The sequence below is a fragment of the Macaca thibetana genome, chromosome 17 (assembly GCF_024542745.1).
Source record: "Macaca thibetana thibetana isolate TM-01 chromosome 17, ASM2454274v1, whole genome shotgun sequence".
NCBI lineage: Eukaryota > Metazoa > Chordata > Mammalia > Primates > Cercopithecidae > Macaca > Macaca thibetana.
The window spans coordinates 67568411-67591858 of NC_065594.1; the positions used below are offsets into that span (position 1 = coordinate 67568411).

The 23448-nt window shown below is 36.4% G+C and overlaps 1 long non-coding RNA gene across 1 annotated transcript in view; it reads left to right on the plus strand.

Annotated features, from left to right (window-relative positions):
- LOC126940661 (uncharacterized) overlaps positions 1 to 9134 on the plus strand; it is a 52557-nt gene extending 43423 nt beyond the window's left edge. Inside the window, exons 2-3 of the long non-coding RNA XR_007720859.1 lie at positions 1741 to 1808; positions 8821 to 9134. This is a non-coding gene — a long non-coding RNA (uncharacterized LOC126940661). The remainder of the gene's footprint in view (positions 1 to 1740; positions 1809 to 8820) is intronic.
- Positions 9135 to 23448: the final 14314 nt, after the last annotated feature.

Here is a 23448-nt window from a genome sequence, read left to right on the forward strand (position 1 = left end):
TCTCCCCTATCAGAATACGAAGATGAGTCTAATACATGTGACTGTGAAATCAGGTGCCAGTAACCAAGCATCATTTATGTATCAAGCTACAATATAGGCTCAAATCTATTAATCAACAATTTAAACCAAAGTTTGAGCATCAGAGACGTTCTTTGGAAATATCAGGAAAATCAATTTCTATGACTAGAAATTAGTGTTGAAGACAATATACTGGACTTAATTATAAGAATGGGAGACACCAGAGAAAGGTCACTTTAGGTCCAGATGTCAAAGTCATGTCCTCTTAGGGAGAGTGGAACTTTGAGATTTAGGATGGGGATGTCTGTGCATATGCACTTCAGAACCTTGAATTCTCAGATTCCTCTTAACCTCTGGTTTTTTGGAAGTGGCTCATTATACCTGGTTGAAAAATAGAGATTTTCTTTGTTTGACGACTGTGGTAAATAAAACAGCTGCTTTACAAGACAATGTTTTCCCTCTTTAGGATCTGTCCCAGACTTCCTCTCCTCTCCAGGAGATCCACTACCAGACTAAGAAAGTGCTAGGCCTGCTAAGTGAAAGGAGCCATTATACACAAAATGACTTCAACACCTCTAAATAATAATAATAATTAGAAATAATAACTAATAAACTGATGGGGTTGCTCTTGGGAGTTTGAAAAAGCAACCCTCCAAATTAAATAAAGTGGAGATGTAAGAACTTCCATCATGAACTCAAAGGAAACAATCCAAAAGATTAAAGAACTGAGTGGGGTAGAATGGGTTTACTATAGAAGACAATAAAAAACTACAAGATGACCACATTCCTCAAAGCAGCTAGGAGGCTACTCTTTTTAACAATGCAGTACGGAGTGTAGTGTTGAAAAAATCAGTAAGGACTGACCTCTATAAATCTAGAGTAACGGTAGGAGATGTTATTAGAGAACTAGGCTTCTGTTAGTAAAGACATTAACACTTATATTTCATATGCTTTAATTGAATGGTCAGAAAGGTAAAAATGTTATGTGTGGAAGATTGCTATAGGAACAGAGAAATGACTCAGGGCAAGATAGGCATCAAATAAACATATGTGTTTATTTATTTGAATATGTGTGCATATAAATTCAATAATATATTAACAAAACGCTGAACGCAGCCACCCGAACATCATGGAAAGTCATAATAGCTTGCTTAATTTCCAGACCTGATCATGCTTTCAGACAGAAACCGTGACCGGAAGAGAAAACAGGTGGTTATGCAGAAAGACACTCATATCTCAGAAAATCTACAAAGTAGAGATTCCCCCAGTTTTTCTCTTAAGAGACCTACTATTATTTGCCTACATAACCATATGCGAGGTAAATTGGGATATCCAAATCTTCCAAGGGCTGGTGGGTACACTGTGAAAATGAACACTGGTATAAAATAACATAGTTATAATAACATAGTAGTGCATGGATCTTAACTAAGAAACTATGTTCTGGACCAGGCCTAGCTTTCAAAGACATGCTCAGTGATAATGTCACTGGTTCTAAAGTAAACTTGCAATAAACATACTTAGCAGTTGACAGCACAGTTCAGCTCAGTTTCCTTGACCTGGACCTGTTATTGGAGGTAAGGTGAATCAGAAGTCCTAAAATTACTCCTACTGAGAAAACTCAAAGCAATATTGTCTCCTGGGAAAAGTGGCAGAAATTATTGCCACCCTCTAAGATTTGAAAGATGTAGTTTGTGACTGTGATATCTCTATTTAATTCAACAGTCTGGCCTCTGGAAAAAAAAATCACATGGATAACAGCAGAGACCAGTGGATTGCCACAAATTTAACCAGTGAGTATCCCTAATTGTAGTTGCCATGCCTGTAGTAGTATTCTTTACTATGTGGGATAACATTACCTATGACTGGTGAGTGTGTTCTTTACGCATTGAAGAAACATTAGAAGAAATTCACATTTACTTAATATATACTCATTATCTTTTTCTAGTGCTGTGTAACTCCTCTGCCCTATTTTCTAACATAATCCAAAGGAATTCTGATGTTCCAGACATTTTGAAAAATATCACATCCATCTACCCATATTGATAACATAATATTAATTGTGTTTGATGAGCAAGAAATGGCAAGTGTTCTGAATGCCTTGGTAATACATATGTGCTCTGGAGCATGCAAGGTAAACCCTACAACAACTTAAGGGCTTGCCACATCAGTAAAGTTCTAGGGTCCAATTTTCTAGGACATGCTAGGACATTACACCCCAAACTGAAAGGCAAGTCATTGCACCTTATGCCTCTGAAAGTTAAGAAAAAAAAAAAAAGAGAGAGAGACTGGAAGACATCTTTTGGTTTTGATATCAGCATGTTCCATACTGTTGGAACATTCCAGCATGTTCCATACTGTGGAATACTGCTCTAACCCATTCATTGTTGTGTAAGGCTGCTAGATTTGAATGAGGCCCACAACAGGAAAAGGGTTTGTTAACAACTCTAAATTGTGATATAAAAGGACCCACTGTTTGGGTTATATAAGATCCCATGGCACTTGAGGCATCTGTGGTAGAAAAAATATGTCATGTGGATTATCTAGTGTTTGCTAAGATTGATAAGTATTGGTAACACAGCCATAGTGTACACAAATGCAATGGCTCTGGAATAAGGAAAGGCCAACTGCAGGAATGCAGTGTCACCAGGCCGGAGTGCAGCGGCATGATCTCAGCTCACTGCAACTTCCACCTCCTGGGGTTCAAGCGATTCTCCTGCCTCAGCCTCCTGAGTATAGGCACGCACCACCATGCCCAGCTAATTTTTTTTTTTTTTTTTTTTTTTTTTAGTAGAGACAGGGTTTCACCATGTTGGCTAGGATGCTCCCGATCTCTTGACCTCGTGATCTGCCTGCCTCAGCCTCCCAAAATGCTGGGATTAAAGGCATGAGCCACTGTGCCTGGCCCCCCACGTCACCTTCTAATGCTAAACCAGTACCTCTTCCTCAATCGATAGCTATGACTCCATGGCTTCTCTAGGAGGAAAATACCTGAACTTGGTTCATAAATGGGTCAGCTTGGTATGACAATATAAGCTAAATATTGGCTTTTTCTTTTTTTCTTCATGACAACTCTTCTTAAAAATGGCCCTGAATGAGAGCAGTGAAGGAAATTCTCTCAATGTGCACAGACTAGGGTGGTTTAAGTGGAAACAGAAAAGCCTAAGAAAGGGTATACACACTCTTAGGCAATACAGATTGGCTTAGTTTGTGGGTCAGGTTATTGGAAAAAGTGATATTGAAATAATGATGACAAGGAGACCTGGGGAAGAGGTATGTGGATGGACCTGTGGACACAAGAAAGAAGTGTGAAGATCTTTGTATCACAAATCAGTGCCCACAAGAAGCATCACGAAACAAGTAAATAGAGAACTGATTATCCAGCCAATACATTTCTGCCACTCTGTGTCCTAAGCTAACACAGTACTTATGCATTGCATTCCTGAATATTAATGCTATGGTAGCAGAAGTATCTGATATGTATGGACCCAACTGCACAGGGTTCTTCAAAGCAAGTGCTGACTACTTATGCTACAGAATAAACGACGTGCCAATGGTGGAGACCAAAACTGAGTTCCCAATATAATACCCTCATCAAATAGAACAACCAGGTTCTTAGATGCAAGCTGATTAGATCAGATCCCTTTCACACTGAACAAGCAATATTTCATGTTGATTGAGATTGTCAAATATTTTTTGATGAATTTGCCTTTATTGCTAACAGAGCCTGCAGAGGTCTTATCCAATGGCTTCTAGATTATTTAATCTTCCAGAATAGGATCCCACATAACATCTCCTCACACGGAGGAATCTGCTTGCCAGCAAAGAATGTGTACTAAGCACATGACTCCATTTGCTCCATCCAAATGCTGCATTATAAGTTTCTTTCTAACAGAGCAATGAAATAGCATTTTGAAGACACAGCTGAGAAGCCAGCTCGGAGATGATAATCTTGGGAAAAAAGGCTCTATCTTTCAAGATAGAATATATATCTTAATCCGATGCCATTATATGGTACTATGCCCATATAACAGTAGAATACATGAGCCCAGAAAACAAAAGGTGTTAGTAGAAGTGACCTCACTCCCTAACACTACCAGTGACCTGCTTGAGTAATCTGTGACTCTCTTTCCTAGTTTCCAGATGCTTCCACTGGATGGGCACAGTAGGAGTTCCATTAAACCTTATGCTGTAGCCACTAGCTAGCCATTTTAGTCTCCTTGTGCTAACAGGCCAACAAGAGAAGAAAGGAGTTAATGTTCTGGTACAAGTAATTGGCCCTGAGCATCATGAGCTAGAAGCACAGACCTAGGAGTTTCCCAGGTCAGGGCTGTGACACTCTCTCTAGAGCTCTGCAGTTTCTGGCATCTCCAAGCTTCTGGGCACCACCGTGTTTCCTGGTGCCAGTCATGGAAGCTGCTTGCGCTATGCCTGGTCCAGCCACAGCCACACAGGAAGCCAGCGCCCATGTCAGTGCCTGGAGCTGCCCCCCCGCCTCAGCCGGAGTACCTGGCTATGTACAGTGGCCAGATTGCACACTTGCTTGCTCACACACACTCCTTACCACTCCGTGCCTGGCTCGTCCGTGGCAGGTGTGAGATTCAGGATGGCAGTGCAAGCCAAGCACAGCCTGCCAGGCTGAGTGAGCAGAAGGAGACCAAGGGCCTTAGTGAAAACTCGGGCGAAGACACCACCAACCCCAGAGGTTTCTGGCTGGCAAAGCAACATACCAGGGATACCATGACAATATGAAAAAAATAAAATGAAAACTTCGCCAAAGACTCTGAGCCTAGACTCTTTTTTATGGCAAGTTCCTATAATTTTCAAGAGACAGGCAACTTCTAAGTTACACAAATTGATTCACAGCATGAAACTTGTTGAAGTGATACAGTATATATACACACATACACACACTTATATATATACCTATATAAAATGAAATGGTACCTAAATGTACAAAATATTATTAATCCTAATAGAAAAAAATATAAGCATAATTTGCTCTCCCAGTTTGTATATATTAATCTGTTGTTTCAATATTAATAAAGGGTATATGACTGTCAAAGAAAAGAGAAATATATATTTTCTGCACTGCTAAAGGGAAAGAAATTGACTGAACAATTTTGGAGATCTACTTTTTAAAATTCATTAAATTTTAATATGTGAATATGCTGTAACCAGCAATTTTAGTTCCAGGAATTGCTATAAAGATCTAGGTACAGAAGGCCATACATAAAAGTATATAGATTAATTTCAGCAAGATTTATAATAAAAACAATGATGCACATTCCATTTCTACCCATACAAAACGGATTAAATGATTTATCATACACATAAATTGGAATGCATATAGCTTCTTTAAAATTGAAGTGCAGGCCGGGCGCGGTGGATCATGCCTGTAATCCCAGCACTTTGGGAGGCCGAGGCGGGCAGATCACGTGGTCAGGAGATCAAGACAATCCTGGCTAACACGGTGAAACTCCGTCTCTACTAAAAATACATAAAAAAAAAAAAAAAAAAAAATTAGCCAGCCGTGGTGGCGGGCGCCTATAGTCCCAGCTACTGGGGAGGCTGAAGCAGGAGAATGGCCTGAACCCGGGAGGCGGAGCTTGCAGTGAGCCGAGATCGTGCCACTGCACTCCAGCCTAGGCGACAGAACGAGACTCCGTCTCAAAAAAAAAAAAACAAAAAAAAAAAATGAAGTGCACATTATTCATGTATACCAAACCATAAGTATGTATACAAGTGTGTATATACAACTATGTATTTATATGTAAATATATGCATATACAATATATTTATAGGTATTTGTCTATCCATATAAATAAATTTTCCAAAACATAGCTAAAAAGAAGCTGCAGATTATGACATTGTATTTCATACTTTTAGTTTTAAAATAATAAATCACAATACCTAGTAATTTTACATATTGGATAAATAATAATTGTACATATTTATACAGTAAATGTAATATTTTGATACATGTTTAAAATGTGTAATAAAAGCAGGATATTTAAGAAATTCATCACATTTATCATTTTTCTGTGTTGAGAACATTTTAAATCTTCTATTTCAGCTATGTTGATTACAATATATTGTTACTAACAATAGTCACCCTCCTGTGCTATACAGCACTACAATTTTTTTCTTCTATCAAAATGCATGTTTGTGCCTTTCCTCATTCCCCTCCTCTTGCCAGCCTCTTGTAACTATCAGTCTACTCTCCACCTCCATAGGATCAACTTTTTTGCTCCTTCATATAAGGACATGTGATATTTTTCTTTCTGTGCCTGATTTATTTCACTTAACATGGTGGCCTCCAGTTTCATTCATGTTACTGAAAAAACATGATTTTATTCATCATATATATATATCTTCTGTGTACATTGATATTGTGTCTTGAAACTTCATTGAATTTGTCTACTAGTTCTAGCAATATATTTTTAGAATCTTTAGGATTTCCTATACGTAAAAACATGTCATCAGCCAACAGACACTTTCACTTTATACTTTCCTATTCTAATGCTTTGTATTTATTTATTTATTGCCTAATTGCTCTGGCTAGAACATCCAGTACTATCGTGAATAGAAGTGGCTTGAGTGGGCATCCTCATTTTGCTTGTATGGTTTCTCATCTTAGAGGAGATGCTTTCAATGTTTCGTCATTGAGTATGGTGTTAGCTCTGGGTTTGTCATTACCTGACCTTTCGTGTATTGAGGCATGGTCCTTCTACTTCTAATTTGCTGAGAATTTTTACCATAAGAGAATGTCACATTTTGTCACATGCTTTTTCTGCATCTATTGAGATGAACATGTGTTTTTCTGTCTTTTATTTTCACGGATTAGAGTTTGATGCAATCCCATTGATCTAGGCAATGATTTCTGGCTACGACTCCAAAACACAAGCAACAAAAGCAAAAATAGACAAATACATTTAACCTAACAGGAATCTTTCTGGATCAAACTGACATCCTTTTGCACACAATAAGATAAACAATTAAAAGAGTGAAAAGACCAGAATTAGAAAAAAACTATTTTAAAATTCATATGGAACTATAAAAGAGCCTGAATAGCCAAGACAATCCTAAGCAAGAAGAACAAAGCTGGAGGCATCACACTACCCAACTTCAAACTATACTACAAGGCTACCATAGAAAAGAAAGCATGGTGTTGGTACAAGAACGAACACATAGACCAATGGAACTGAACAGAGAACTCAGAAATAAGCCTGCACCTACAACCATATGATCTTTGACAAACCTGATGAAAAGAAGCAATGGGGAATGAATTCCCTATCTAATAAGCAATGCTGGGAGAACTGGCTAGTCATATGCAGAAAATTGAAACTGGATCTCTTCCTTATACCTTATACAAAAATTAACTCAAAATAGATTAAAGACTTAAATGTAAAACTCTGCCAGGTGCTGTGGCTCACACCTGTAATCCCAGCACTTTGGGAGGCCGAGGCAGATGGGTCACCTAAGGTTGGGAGCTGGAGACCAGCCTCACCAACATGCAGAAACCCCGTCTCTACTAAAAATACAAAATTAGTTGGGCATGGTGGCACATGCCTGTAATCCCAGCTACTCAGGAGGCTGAGGCAGGATAATCTCTTGAACCTGGGAGGTGGAGGTTGCAGTGAGCTAAGATCACGCCATTGTACTCCAGCCCGGGTGACAAGTGCAAAACTCTGTCTCAAAAAAAAAAGTGAAACTCAAAACTATGAAAACTATAGAAAAAAATCTAGGCAATACCATTCAGGACATAGGTACAGGCAAAGATTTCATGAAAATGCCAAAGGTAATTGCAACAAAAGCAAAAATTGACAAACGGGATTTAATTAAGTTAAAGAGCTTCTGCATGGCTAAAGAAACCATCACCAGAGTGAATAGACAACCTACAGAATGGGAGAAAATTTTTGCAATCCATCCATCTAAAAAAAGGTCTATTATCCAGAGTCTACAAGGAACATAAACAAATTTCAAAACAAACAACCTCATTAAAAATGGGCAAAAGACATGAATAGACATTTATCAAAAGAACATATATATATGGCCAATGAACATATGAAAAAAAGCTCAAAATCACTGATCACTAGAGAAAGGCAAATCAAATCCACAGTAAGATACCATCTCATGTCATTCAGAATGGCAATTATTAATGGCTTACAGATGCTGGTAAGGTGGTGGAGAAAAAGGAATACTTTTACACTGTTGGCGGCCATGTAAATTAGTTCATCGTTCTGGAAGACAGTCTGGCAATGCCTCAAACACCTAGAGACCAAAATGCCATTTGACCCAGCAATCTCATTACTAAGGGTATAACCAAAGGAATATAAATCATTCAATTATAAAGATACATGTACGTGACCTGTAATCCCAGCACTTTGGAAGGCCGAGGCAAGTGGATCACTTGAGATCAGGAGTTCAAGACCAGCCTGACCAACATGGTGAAACCCTGTCTCTACTAAAAATTATCTGGGTGTGATGGCAGGTGCCTGTAATCCCAGATACTTGAGGGGCTCAGGCAGGAGAATTGCTTGAACCTGAGAGGTGGAGGTTGTGATGAGCCAAGATGGCACAACTGTACTCCAGCATGGGCAACAGAGCAAGACTCTGTCTTAAAAAAAAAAAAAAAAAAAAAAAAAAACACACGAATGTTCATTGCAGCACTAATCACAATAGCAAAAACATGAAAACAACCTAAATGCCCATCAACAATAGATTGGATAAGTAACATGTGGTACATATACACGATGGAATACTATGCAGTCATAAAAAATAACAAGATCATGTCCTTCACAGGAACATGGATGGAGTTGGAAGCCATTATTCTCAGCAAACCAACGAAGGAACGGAAAACCAAACATCCCATGTTCCCACCTATCAGTGGGAGCTGAATGATGAAAACACATGGACACATGGTGGGGAACAACACAACTGGAGCCTTCCAGAGGTGGAGGGCATGGGGAGGGAGAGCAGCAGGAGGAATAGTTAATAAATGCTGGACTTAATACCTAGGTGATGGGATGATCTGTGCAGCAAACCACCATGGCACACGTTTACTTATGTAACAAACCTGAACATCCTGCACGTGTACCCCTGAACTTAAAATAAAAGTCGAAGAAAAAAATTCATTAGCCTGAATCGAAACATAAATAAATAAATAAATAAGTGAAAAGACAACCCATTGAGCTGGAGAAAATATGTGCAGCCCATACATTTGATAAGGGACCAATATTCCAAATGTATAAGTAACACAAACAACTCAATAGCAAATAATAGTAATTGATTAAAAATGGGTAAAATACCTAAACAAACCTTCCTCAAAAGAAAACAAACTAAAGGCCACCAGGTATATCAAAAAATGTTCAGCATCTCTAATCATCAAGGAAATGCAAATCAAAATCACAGCAAGACATCACCTCTCACCTGTTAGAATGGCTACTGCCAAAAACATGAAAGAAAACAAGTGTTGGTGAGGATGTAGAGACAAAGAAATTCTGGCACATTTTTGGTGGGAATGTATTTTATTATTTAGTATTTAGTATTAGTATTAACATGGGCATTATGGAAAACAGTATAGAAGTTTCTGAAAAAACTAAAAATGGAATTATCATATGATCTAGTAATATCACTTTTGTGTATATATCCATAGAAATTGAAATCAATATTTCAAAGAGATATAAGCACTTCCATGTTTATTTCAGCATCATTCACAGTAGCCACAATGTGGAATCAGCCCAAGTGTACATCAATGAATGAATAAATAAAATGTGGCTTACTACACAATGGAATACTATTCAGCTTTAAGAAGGAGACCGGGTGCGGTGACACACGTCTGTAATCCCAGCACGTTGGGAGGCCGAGGCGCGCACATCACCTGAGGTCAGGAGTTAGAGACCAGCCTGGCCAACATGGCAAAACCCCGTCTCTACTAAAAATACAAAAATTAGCCTGGCGTGGTGGCATGCACTGGGATTACAATCCCAGCTAACCAGGAGGCTGAGGCAGGAGAATCACTGGAACCCGAATGGCAGAGAGGTTGCAGTGAGCCGAGATCACACCACTGCACTCCAGCCTGGTCAACAGAGCAAGGCTCTGTCTCAAAAAAAAAAAAAAAAAAAAAAAAAAAAAGAGGGAAGAAAAGTCTGTCATTTGCAATAGCACAGATGAGCCTGGACATTATGCTAAGTAAAACAAGACTGTCAGAGAAAGACAAATACTGCATGATCTCACTTGTATGTGGAATCTTACAAGATCAAACTCATAGAATCAGAGAGTAAAATAGTGGCTACCAGAGGCTGAGGAAGAGAAGGAATGGAGATGATGTGTATCAAAGGCTAACAAGTTTCAATTAGAGAGGAGGAATAATTTTTAGCGATCTATTGTACAGCATAGTAACCACAGTTAATAATGTGTATTTCAAAATTGCTAAAAGAGTAGATTTTAAACGTCACCACAAAAAGGTAAATGAGACAAGGGATGTGTTAATTAGCTTAATTTAATCTTTCTACACTGTAAGCATATATCAAAACCTCACATTGTACACCACATAGATACACAATTAATATTTGCCAATTAGAAATTAAATATAAAATAAATTTTATCAGTCTCATGCACCATTAAATTTTTAACATTAATATAATGACAATTAAAATGTCTAAAATGAAAGTAATATTATAGATCTAGTGAAAATACGAATTCTGACAGCTCATTAGTTTGGTAGCACGTTCTACTGAGGAACATCTGGCATGCATCACGGGTTTGAGCATACTCAACATCATGTTTTAATTTTGAATATCATGAACAGTGAACTGTGTATTAAGTTTAGGATATGTGTGCAACTAAATCATTTCATTGGACACCTTGACTGTCCATTATATTACCCAGCTCCTTGAGCTATTGTACATGGCTGGGGCCATGGGAGACAGTGTTGGTGGCTGTGGGGTTGAGTGGGTCACTCAAGCGGAGCAGGAGCCTCACTAGTTGTTCTAGGTTACCCCCATGAATGGTATATAGAGCTTTTTAAGCCAATTTCTTCCATCGAAATTCATCCAAAAATGGGTTTGATTATATGTTATTACTTAATAAAATGTGTAACAATTGGCAGATTTAAAAAAGTAACTGAATCATTCTCAATAAGTCAATTACCACAAATTTAAAAATCTATGCATCAAAAATAAACACTTGGCTAAAAAATTGCATTAAGTTTGGCTTATTTCTCCATTATCTTTTAAGAAGTCACCTTTGGCACCCTGATGATGCATTATGTCTTTGAGACACTCTTCTTGGTTCCTAATACGTTCACTGACAGATTTTTGCTGGCATCACCCAGGCCACAAACTAACCTTCTGTCCTTCATGTTCAGCCTATGCTCAAGATCAAAAATCTCAGAGATTCAACTTGATATCAGTGTTGCAGTGTGTGAAGAACGTACGAAATCCCCGAACAGTAAGTACATCTGTGAAGTTTGAGAATTTTGTTTAGACACTTGTGCAGAAGTCTAGAAGGCACTACATTTTTGGCTTTGGGTTTGGGGTCCAGGAAGTTCACTTTATATTGACTTTTTCTAATTTGTTTACATTTTATCATTATTGTTGAATGGAATTATGCTTCAGAAAGAGAATCATGGTTGAAATAACCTCTACAAATTCATTTGCCCTTCCAGAAATTTTTCTGAGGTATCTTGTGTACTTCACTATGTGAACCCAACTTGGCTGAAGCTTGTGTTTTAAATCAGTGCTAATTAGAGCAGTGGAACTTAGAGACCCAGTTTATGAGTGATATCATGAAGATATTAATTAATAAATTTTAAAATAGTGGTCCTAAGTACATACAGACTTTCTATATCCTTAGAATAAGGCTCCCCCCCTAAATTTGCCAAGAAATCTGGACCTAAAATACCTTGGCTTTTGGAAGTCAAATTAACACAAAGTCAAATAATATTACTGATGTAATAATTATGTGATTCAAAGGTAGGATGGAAGCACATTTAAATAATATATTAAAAGTTGAGAAAATTAATAAATCAATGCTTAAGTAAATGAAAGAAATTCCTATTTTTTTTACTTCAGGCTCATAGGATATCGTAAAGATTTAATGCACAACATCTGAAAACATTTTTACTTGATTTCCTCTTCTCTTACAATGTGTCACACCAAAGGTTTTCTTAAGCCTTCCATTTTTCAGCCTTCTTCCACCAGAAATACTCTACTATGGTATCCCAGCCCAAGTCACTACTACACCCTCTTCCCCTTCCTCTACTTTGCCACTTGGGCTCTTTCTGTTAGATATTTTCTTATATCTATGTTCCACTTTGACTCATTTTCTGATTTGCATAATGAATGCAAATGATTTTCTTCATAAGGTGAATACAAAGTAGAATTTGAGAACTGGTCAGGATTTGCACCCAAGATTGTTACACAATGCTTAACAAATTGGAGGAGGGTGTTTTCTTAATCTGTTTGTTTTTTCCTCAGCAGGTACAATGACTATGAGAATTTCTCTCTCTTAAGAGTATGTATGTAAAGGTGCATGTGTGTATTAGCCCTGATAACGTAGAACTCATTATTAATTAAAGGTAAACGGGACCTATTTATGAAGATATTGGAAGTTTTAGAGAGTAAGAAATATATATGTGAAAGGAAAATGAGAGATATGCTAAAGGAAAAATTACAACAATGAAAGATGGCCTAGCCCCCTACATATGGGGCTGGAATGAGGCAGCTAATTAGTTATAAGCTGTCAGCCTGTTTAGTAACAGTGTACTCCGGAACGATCCCAGACAGTGAACTGGGGTGACCCAGGTAGCTACAACAACCTTTGAAAACTGTAAAACATAAAAAGAGCAATAATAAATTCAACTGGATAACCTCTTACAGATGGATAAAGCAACTACATAATACTTCTGTGCCAGTATGGAAAAATGTAGACAATGAACATTTTTCAGGTTCTATTCTCTGTGCTTCTTCAGATTTTATTCAATGTGTTTTACGGTGACACAGTTTGTGTTTGGTAGTGAGGGGAAATCAGGATGCCACATTTAATGAAAGAGCATGCCTGGGAAATGTATGGATTTATTTTGAAAGGGAAGTTCTGAGAAGAAATGTACAAAAAAGGAAGTCAAGGTTAAGTCTAACTTTGAATTAGATACTATATCTACAATAAATAGAGTAACCATATAATTTATTTTCCAAACTGGGACACTTGTGAGTGTGAAAGGGAGTGCTATTAATAGTAACCAAGAAACAATAAATACAAATTAGGACTGAACTGGGCAAATAGGACATGTGGTGCCTGTAACAACAGGGGCTGCATCTTGGATTAAATTATCATTCTCAGTGAAGTATCACTGTGCATGATTTGTGAAAGTAACACATATTTTTGGCAGTCAATAGCTAATTGACATTACAGCGCTAATGACCTCCACTATGCTGAAAGGAGAAGGATATTAGGAAGATGTACTCATGAGATAATAAGCAGAAAGAAAGGAAGTATGGCTGTATGCCCAGTTTTGGTACTAAGAATAGGTCTACTAGATAGATCTAAGAGAAAGGAGAAAGAGACGCACCAAATAAAAGTAAAGATGAAATTATGTTGATGCTAGAATATAGACCATGGAGCATCAAAAGCTACTTAACATAGCCAGGTAAGATCAGAACAATACTGGGACACTAAGTGAACAATACTGTCAGTAATACAAACCCATCAAAATCACCACGTTATCTTACTATGGAAATGGTCCACAATGTTCTGAGCAAAATAGGGATTTTTATTTTTTTCAGAACTGATGTATCATGCTGTCATAATACAGAGACTCTAAAATGTTAAAATTAACTCCAGCTTTATCATAATATTTACAATTAAAAATTATAGTACCATCACCATAAATACAGAGATCAGCTGAAAGATATATTTTAATTTTAAAAAGACAATTAGTAGAACAAATGAATTACTTCTAGGAAATACATAAGTTTAGGAAATAAAGCTAAAATCAGATAAAAGGTTAGATCATGTCTACCTACCCCAAAACTAGATAGATTCAAGATTAAAATATCTCATGTGTGCTATTTCTCATATTTCCAGTGATCAGCTGGTACTACAGGTGATAAACAATGATCAGATTTCTTGGAACTCTATTATCGGTACTAGGATTTTTATTAGTTCCAATTTTCTTGAAATTTATGGCTACAGGAAATGGGAATATACAATATGTAGAGACTTATAGATGAGGCAAGCAAGATTCATCAACTGAGTTAATTATACTGGTATTGGAGAACTAATTTTAAAAAGCATTATTAAGATTTTGCCAATAGGTGAAGACATTTAGCAGTTAAGAATTTTCCAGTAGTACCAATCAGTTGTGCCTATGCTTATAATACTAGGTAGGATACAAGGTGAGTTCTGAAAGAAATATTTAGATAGTCAGTTGTCTAACAGATAGAATATCTGTGGACCTCAGACAAATTAAAAACAATATAGATTATTGCTGTAAACTTACTATTATTCCGAAGAATTCACTGCTCACTTCTCCAAAAAAGAATACTGTGTCCTCTCTCATTGCCCTGCAACTTTCCACATCTCTATTCCCTACAGGAGAAATATATTTCATGGACGAATTAACATTGATTTTGGCCACGTGATTGGATTTGTCCAGTGGGATATGACCATACATAAATGATGCCATTTATAAGTAGAAAGTTTAAGAATCATTTTTCTTTCCCATGAGAATGGCACGTTTGCAACAGAAGCTGTTTCTTTAGCTCCAGAGTGGAACTAAAGCAGAGCCACAAGAGCCAAGTGACAGGTAGTGACTTTACAGTATGAGTGAGAAATGATTAGACATTGATGAAAAACTCAATGTTAAGTGCAATATAAACCACTGAAAATTTTGAGATTTTTTTATTAGGGCAAAGTTAATACAGGTAACCTTCAAAAGGTATTAGATCTGGGTAGATTAGTTGCAGTTTAAAGGAAATAAGGTAAATATATCTTCTTTATAAACTCTATATGGATATAGTGTTGCTAAACAAAAATCTAATCACAGAAAGAGGGTTATGAATGACTACAATGAACTCAAAATGTTACTAAGTCTATTAGACCTTAATGTCATACACCAAAAAATACCCTAAAATGTGGAATTCCAGCTAATGTTCTCTATTCTCTTGAATTAAAAATAGATTCTACTCCATATCACCAAAGGAAATACATCAGTTCAAAGTGTGTCACACTGAAGGTAGGCAGAAAACAGGAAGAATTCCATCAGCAATCTTGTCTAGTTATAAGAACACTTTCAAGAACAGAGGTAGCATTTATTAAGTCAGGGCTTGGAAGGTTTCTTGCTATACAGATTATTCAGAAATCATAGGAAGATTAGAAAATAAACAGACATAACTAAAGGAATTAAAGAAAAATAACGGTGATTCCCAACTGGAAGGAGTGCATCTTTCTTAAAAGGAAAATCAGCTGGTTGTTGGTTGTATAATGTAATATGTTCAGCTAATTTTCAATGACAACCAGCCAAGGAGAGAGGAGCATCAACTAATATAGAAGTTAGTGAAAGAGACTGTAGCTGTACTCCTGCTTGGCCTCATTACATCTAATGCAATTTTTAACCTTCATGCAATAATATCTGCTAATTTATGATTCTTGTAATTAAGTGCATAAAAAAGAAGAGAGACCTGTGGTATATGTTTACTGAGGGTTTTACTATGTGGAAATGAACTGTAGGTGGTGAAAGAGGAATTGCCTGTTTAAAGGGAGTGCCAGAAATGGTTGATAGTAGTAGTGGTGGGAAGGGATGGTACAAATTTCAGAACTAGTCTTACCACTAAATCTATTATTGGCTTAAGCTGGATAAATTTAAACTATTCCCTAGTGCAGAGATCTATATGAAACTATTAGAGAACATTATGGTTTAGTCAGAGGGAATGTGATCACATGAGAAAATTTGTACTTTATTGTAAATGAAATATACTTCATATACAAGTAGGAAAACCTGGGCAGTTTTGATTGACCAACTGGTAGATGGATAGTAGGATAGATAGGTAGATAGAAAAATACAGTCACATGTCACTTAACAATTCAGATACGGCCGGGCGCGGCGGCTCAAGCCTGTAATCCCAGCACTTTGGGAGGCCGAGACGGGCGGATCACGAGGTCAGGAGATCGAGACCATCCTGGGTAACACAGTGAAACCCCGTCTCTACTAAAAATACAAAAACTTAGCCGGGCGAGGTGGCAGGCGCCTGTAGTCCCAGCTACTCGGGAGGCTGAGGCAGGAGAATGGCGTGAACCCGGGAGGCGGAGCTTGCAGTGAGCTGAGATCCGGCCACTGCACTCCAGCCTGGGTGACAGAGCGAGACTCCGTCTCAAAAAAAAAAAAAAAAAAAAAAAAAAATTCAGATACATTCTGAGACATATAAGCCATCTTTGTCATTATGCAAACATCATAGAGTATACTTACACAATTCTACACAGTATAGTCTACTACAAAACTGGGCTATATGGTATAGCTTAATGCTCTTAAGGTACAAACCTGTACAGCATGTTACTGCACTGAATAATGCAGGCAATTGTAAAACAATTATATGTGTGTATCTAAGCATATGTAAACACAGGAAAGTAAAAATACAGTATTATAATCTATGGAACCACCATTGTATACGTGATCCTTAGTTGACTGAAACATCGTTATGTAGTGCCTGACTGTATGCTGATGGGAATTCAAAATGCAATGAGAATGCAAAGATTTCAGGAGTTAGTGTCATTACAATTCCCAGGGAGAAAATAATGGATCCCTGAAATTCAGTAAGCCTTGGAAATTATGTCAGGAGGCTGGGTAGCTGTGCTGTAATACTTTGGTAATAAAGGAAAATTGTCCCCTGATGATTGTAAAAGATTCTATGACTCTAAGGTCAAAATGTGCTTCTTATTTGGTGAAGTGATAATCAGTTTCTAGCCCCAGAGGGGATAAGCAAAGGGAGTGTAGATACAGGATATAACTTCAAATTTATAATACAATATCATGTGCAAAAGATATGGGTCATGCTAAGACATGTGTGTGGTCAAGGGGACATTTACAGAGCAGCTTTTCAATTTCATTAGAAAGAGATACAATATTCCAAGGTTCCTGAGGACAAAGGACAATTCTCACTCACTAATGGAAATTAACTCTGGCCTTCCTTCAAAAAACAAAAAACAGAATCCACAATTTGCCTTTGTCTGGGCCCTGAAGAATTTACTCTCCAGTTACTTGCAAGTGGAAAGTCTTGTGGTCTAAGGATGTAATTTTGAATCCAAAAGAGTTTCATATTAAGGGATGAATATAGACAACTGGCCTTTGAATATTGTACTGATAGCATTCAAGATAGGGTCAGGGTAGGATGACGGGAGCAAACAATTTAAATGGGGACACCATCTACCCTACACAATTTATTGATTTTCAGCAAAAATAAGAAGAGCTGAAGCAAGGATTTCAGGACTTTGGAAACATGTCTACTATCTTTCTACTAATACACTGAAACAAACATATTATTGCAATAATAGCTGTAGTTTCTCAAAAATGAATATAGGCTTTTCTCACCAATTATCAATCCATTAAGGTCGTCAAAGAGATCCTAGCTTATAAAAGATTTTCCTATAAAAGATTTTTCTCCAATATTACTGACTTAAACAATGGGCTCACTTTGAGAGTGGAAATTGTAATAGATTATAAATATATATATAAAAAAAAATATGTGTGTATATGTGTGTGTACAGATGTGTATATATACATATATTATATATAGTAATAAAGTATATAATATATTATGTGTTATATACACATATATAATATATGTATTCATAATATGTTATATACACACATATACAAATGTATATTTATAATACCTATAACACAATATATTATGAATATACCTATACCTATAGGTATACCTATATAATATAGCTATAATACTATATATTATGAGTGTATATATAACATATAAAAATTATGTATAATGCAATATATTATATAACCTTTCATATATTTTATATATAAGATAATATATAATTAGGAAAAAAATATGTTTAGGGGCCTCTTCCACTGAATGCCCTCTAATGTGATAGTTTAATGCAAGCTCCATATCCTAATAATACTGTCAACTGAACTTTCTGAAATTCAGGAAAATGACTAAAATCAATGACGGTAATTCTAATTTATGAAAATGTTTTAGGCATTGCCTTTAATCACAATTAAAAATGAAATATTTAATTGGTTATATAATATACATATACACACATATTATGTATTCATATATTTGTAATATAGACACACATATGTATAAATTCTTAATAAATTATGTATTAGGTTGGTGCACAAGTAATTGTGGGTTTTGCCATTAAAAGTAATCACAAAAACTGCAATTACTTTTGCACCAACCTAACATAAGCTAATTATATATAATATAAAATATTACATATGATGTACATATATTCTTCATAAATTGCAGTAACTTGAAAGCAATTGGGAAATTAGAAAATAAAATCATCTTACAGGGGAGAAACATTTATTTAGTTATGTCCTTATCTTCTTTCTATTTTTATGCCAGTGTGAGAACTAGAAAAATTCTAGAGGAAGAACTAGATTTTATTTTATTGTTTGGAAATTCATTATCCCCTGCTCACTATCCCTTGCTCGCCCTTTATAAGTACACAAATCACAGAGCATCATATGGAAGAATGTGTCCCATAGTTAGCCAATTTTTATTTCACTTGAGAATATGGATCATACATAAGAGCACGTATGCCATTATGTGAAAAGTAATCTGAGAAAAAGATACATTAGAATATAAATTTTGGAAAATTTACATATTTATCCAAAATCTAGATGGCAAAGACAATTTCTACGTTGAATCAATTTGCCTGCCCTGATAGACAATGGTGCTAGTGACCTGAAACTGAACCTCTAGGTTCTGAGACCTGATGGGATTGCACTTGGTCTTTTGATGTGTATGTGTCTCTAACCTATTTAAGGACAGATTTGTACCATTGTTTTGCAAATAAAGCAAACTAAAGTCTAATGGGATTTCACTGTAAGAGAGCTTGAGGGGAATAGTCATTGAGGAGTTTTCACTGTGACACTAGGAAAGTTTATTAAAATATAAAAAGAGTCAGATCTTTTCTTTCATATGTAATCTATTATCCTAGAAATATCTTGATAATACTATTCTGCTGTTAGCTGTAGGTACCTCTTCCATTGAATGACATCAATGTGATAGATTAATGCAAGCTCCATGCCTTAATAATCAATCGAACTTTGAGGAATTCAGGAAAATGATTAAATCAATGACAGCAATTCTAATTTATAAAAATGTTTTAGGCATTGCCTTTAGTAACAATTAAAAGTGAAGTGTTTAATTGGTTTTTGTCTGTTGTGTTTTAAGTTTTATAGTTTTTTAAAAGTATGAGATTTTGCTTAGTCCAGAGTGGTACTTTCTGAAACTAGAAGAAAAAAATTATGTTAATAAATTTTGCTACAATTTAGGATTTATGGGCCTATATAAATTACGGAAATTAATGGTGAGCAAAACAGACACAATTCTGCTGTCATCAAAATCTACAGTCTGGTGGGAAAACTGGTTATTAAAAATACGATAATCCAGTGGCTCATGCCTGTAATCCCAGCACTTTGGGAGGCCGAGGTGGGTGGATCACCTGAGGTTAGGAGTTCCAGAATAGCCTGGCCAACATGGTGAAAACCCGTCTCTACTAAAAATACAAAAAAAAAAAAAAAAAAAAAAAAAAAAAAATAGCCAAGCATGGTGGCGGGCACCTGTATCCCAGCTACTTGGCAGGCTGAGGCAGGAGAATCACTTGAACCCCGGAGGTGGAGTTTGCAGCGAGCCAAGACTGTGCCACTGCACTCTAGCCTGGGCAACACAGTGAGACTCCATCTCAAGAAATATATAATAAATATGTATATATATGATCATCGTTAATCATTATGAAGGACAAATGCAGTGTGCTATGAGAAGTGCAAGATTAATTTAGTCTAGATAAATGTCTTCAGTATTTCTCTGAAAATAATTGTTTTTGATGTTTTCATTGAGATCTAAAAGAGAAGTGATTAGCTACAAAAAAATTTTAAAAAAAGAGAAAAGTAAGACAAAATGTTTCGGGCAAAGAGAACACAGAGTGTGATGGCCTAAGACAAAAAGCAGTATTGGTCATTTGAGAAAATAACGGGAGGTCAGTATGGAAAGAAATAATGACAGCATATTATAAGGTAAAGTTGGAGAGAAGTCAAAATCAGCTAATGGTGAACCTCGTTGTATGAATTAAAAGTAGGAAAACCATTGAAATATTAGAAGCTAGAAAGACACATTCAGATTTGTATTATTAAAGAATAGATTTTCCTCTTCTGAGGGGAAAGGATTTGAAAAGCACAATAATAGTAAAACCACAAGCTTGTTGCATTAATTCAAGGAGTAGATGATGATAGCTTTGATTAGGATACTGGCAAAGAAGGAGCTAAGAGAAAGTTTGAGAGTTATTTAGGAGGCAAAATTGATAGAGCATCAGAATTCATGATATTGAGGAGGAGAGAGGTGGATATCTTGAAAGATTCTTAGCTTTTCACCTTGAACAATTGTAAAGATATTGTCATGGTTCAATCCGACGGAAGCCAGGAGAGGAAGAAACTATAAGTTCACTTTCAGACATGGCACCATACAACTAGGCAGTTGGATATATGTGGCTAGCATTCAAAAGCGACATTTGAGATTTAGAATCATATTTACATATTTAGTGTCATGGTATATACCTTATAACTGAGGCCTTGAGTGTGGTGTGAACACTAAACTTAAGACATTCCAGTGAGAAGGGACAAAACAGAGAAATTTTTAAAACTTAAGACTGGATAAAAGAATATAGATTATCCATGTGACTGAGAAGAAAGAGTTAGAGGGATAAGAATAATGCCAGGGGAGTGTGATATCCCATAAAGAGATGTGCTTTTAATTTTATTACCATTATTATTATTATTTTATTTAGATGTTATAGTTATTATTAATATGCAATGCTTCTGAAATATTAGGCAAGGTGAATATTGGAAAAAATCTCCTGGACATATAAGATGTATAAGCAAAAGCTCCCCAAGTAGAGGGGTCAGCGGACAGGTTGGAATGAGGTGAAGAATGATAGAACAGCGAGGAAAATCCTTATAGAAATTCAACTGTGAAGACAATAATGCAGAGTGGCAGCTGGGTAGGAAATTGGCTTTAAAGGAGGATTTAATTTTTTCAATATCATTTAGGTTAGAGAGATTCAAGCACGTTTAAATGACAAAGGAAAAGATAAAGTAAATAGGTGAAATGCAATATACACAAAATGGGATTTGATTTAATTGTGTAATTAATCAAACCCAGTAGAGGCAGGAGTAGCTGTGATGCACAGCCTCCGAGCTCTTGAAGAGGAAAAATAGAGGCAGGTGCATATCGTGAAAATGAATGTTTAGGACACCACAGGCTCTTCTAAATGTTCACACACATTAACACATTTAATTCCCAGCCATCTGAGGTAGAAACTACTAATATCTTCATTTTATAGATGAGAGATTAAGTAAATTGCTCAAGGCTAATTTTGTGCCTTGTAGAGCCAGCAATGAAACCTAGAAAACTTGACTCCAGGGTCAAGGCGGTTAGCCACTACCCTGTATAATATGTGGCCTTTTCTGGTTTATTTCAGCCAACACAGAGGGAAGCTTGTGTCATGATGTCCACTTCTTTTTTTTTTTTTTTTTTGGAAAGATGAATTGAATCATTGTAATATATTGCATAGGATTATTCCAATATTTTAGGTAAATAAACAGAAGTTTAGAGCAGAGAAGAAATATCCTCAATTTTATATATAGTAAATAATAAAGACAAAATTTGAACCCAGCTCTAAATTAAGGCCTTTTCCCTTGCCAAGACGAATGATTATCGAATTCTCAGGTTTCAAAACTGTCATCCTGCCAATCACAGTTATTCCAAGGTTATTCCCTCGACCTCACTTTAGAAGAGAACTTTTATCTCTTTTATTCTTTTTCTTGCTTTTTCTTGTCTAGAGCTTACTATAGTAATTCAAATGCGTTAACCTTTTCCGTGCTCCCATAACGCTCCATACCTACTTCAATCACAGCATACCACTTTGTACTCTAATCATCTGTTTCATTACAGAACAAGATCACTATCAATACTTTTTAAAAAATCAGCAATGCTACTAGCTGGCAAAAGGCAGCCTGCTGAAAGTAATCTTAAAAAATCGTATAGAATAGTAAACATTATGTATTCTGGTGTGCTCAGCTTTGTAAAGATATTGGATATATTGTATATGGAAATCTGGGCTTTGAAAAACAAGAATGCTTGTCTTGAATTGCTGCACTGTAAGATAAACATTTGGCATGGAGAAATGGTGCCATCGTCTGATGTCTTTTGGTGAGCAAAGATCTCAACAACACTAAAGGATTCTGGGGTCAGGGGACCAGAGGGTGCTACTCTGAGCTGAGGCAGCAGGAGGGGCGCTTACTTGTGTATCTAAGTCTATATCTAAGGCTGGGATACTTTTGAGACTCTCTGGTTATATTTGCCAGGTAAGAGCCAACCATGGAGGAAGCACAAACGGTGCCAAAAATAAACAAAACTGGACACTAGTTAAAATGTTAAGGACACATTTTAATCAGTAATAACTATTGCAATAGAAACAATAGTCCAACACAAACTGACCTCAACTTCAATTTATACAGTGACTGGGTGTTTTTTCCTAAGAATAAAGGAGTAGGGAGGGGAGTGAGTGGAAGGTCTGTTGAGGCAGAAAATGGAAACATCGTAAATGTGGGAAGAGAAGGTAGGTCCGTGTGAAACCTGTCTGGGTTTGCTGATGTTTATGGAAGTCAGGCACCTACCCTTCCACAAACACTAGGAGACAGGGGTGTTATTTTCAAGTGTTGCCTGGAACAAACAGTAAACTCTTTCGACAGCCTTGTGTTTTCTCAGGCAGGCACTTTAAGAGGGACTAGGGTCATCCTAGGGAGGCAGGTTTGAGCTGCAAAAAAACTCGGATACTGTTTGTTCAAGTCTTTAAGACTTAGAGGCCAAGGTGGAAGGCTAGTTGTTCTGAAATAATTGTAACAGCTATTTGTTATGGCACTTATCGCTACTATTCCAGGAACGTTAGAGATATTATCTCATTTAATACTTAGAATAACTGTAGGGTAGGTACTGTTATTTTGCTCAAAACTGAGACTTACAGGCATTAAACTACTTGGTCAGCATTATATATTTAGTTTTCAGTAAAATCAGGATTGTATCAAGATGAAAACACAAATTGTTTAATTATACAGGCTGTACTCTTAATCCTAGACATTATTCTGTAGCTAGTCAGAAACAATAGGTTGAAACTATTTAAAAT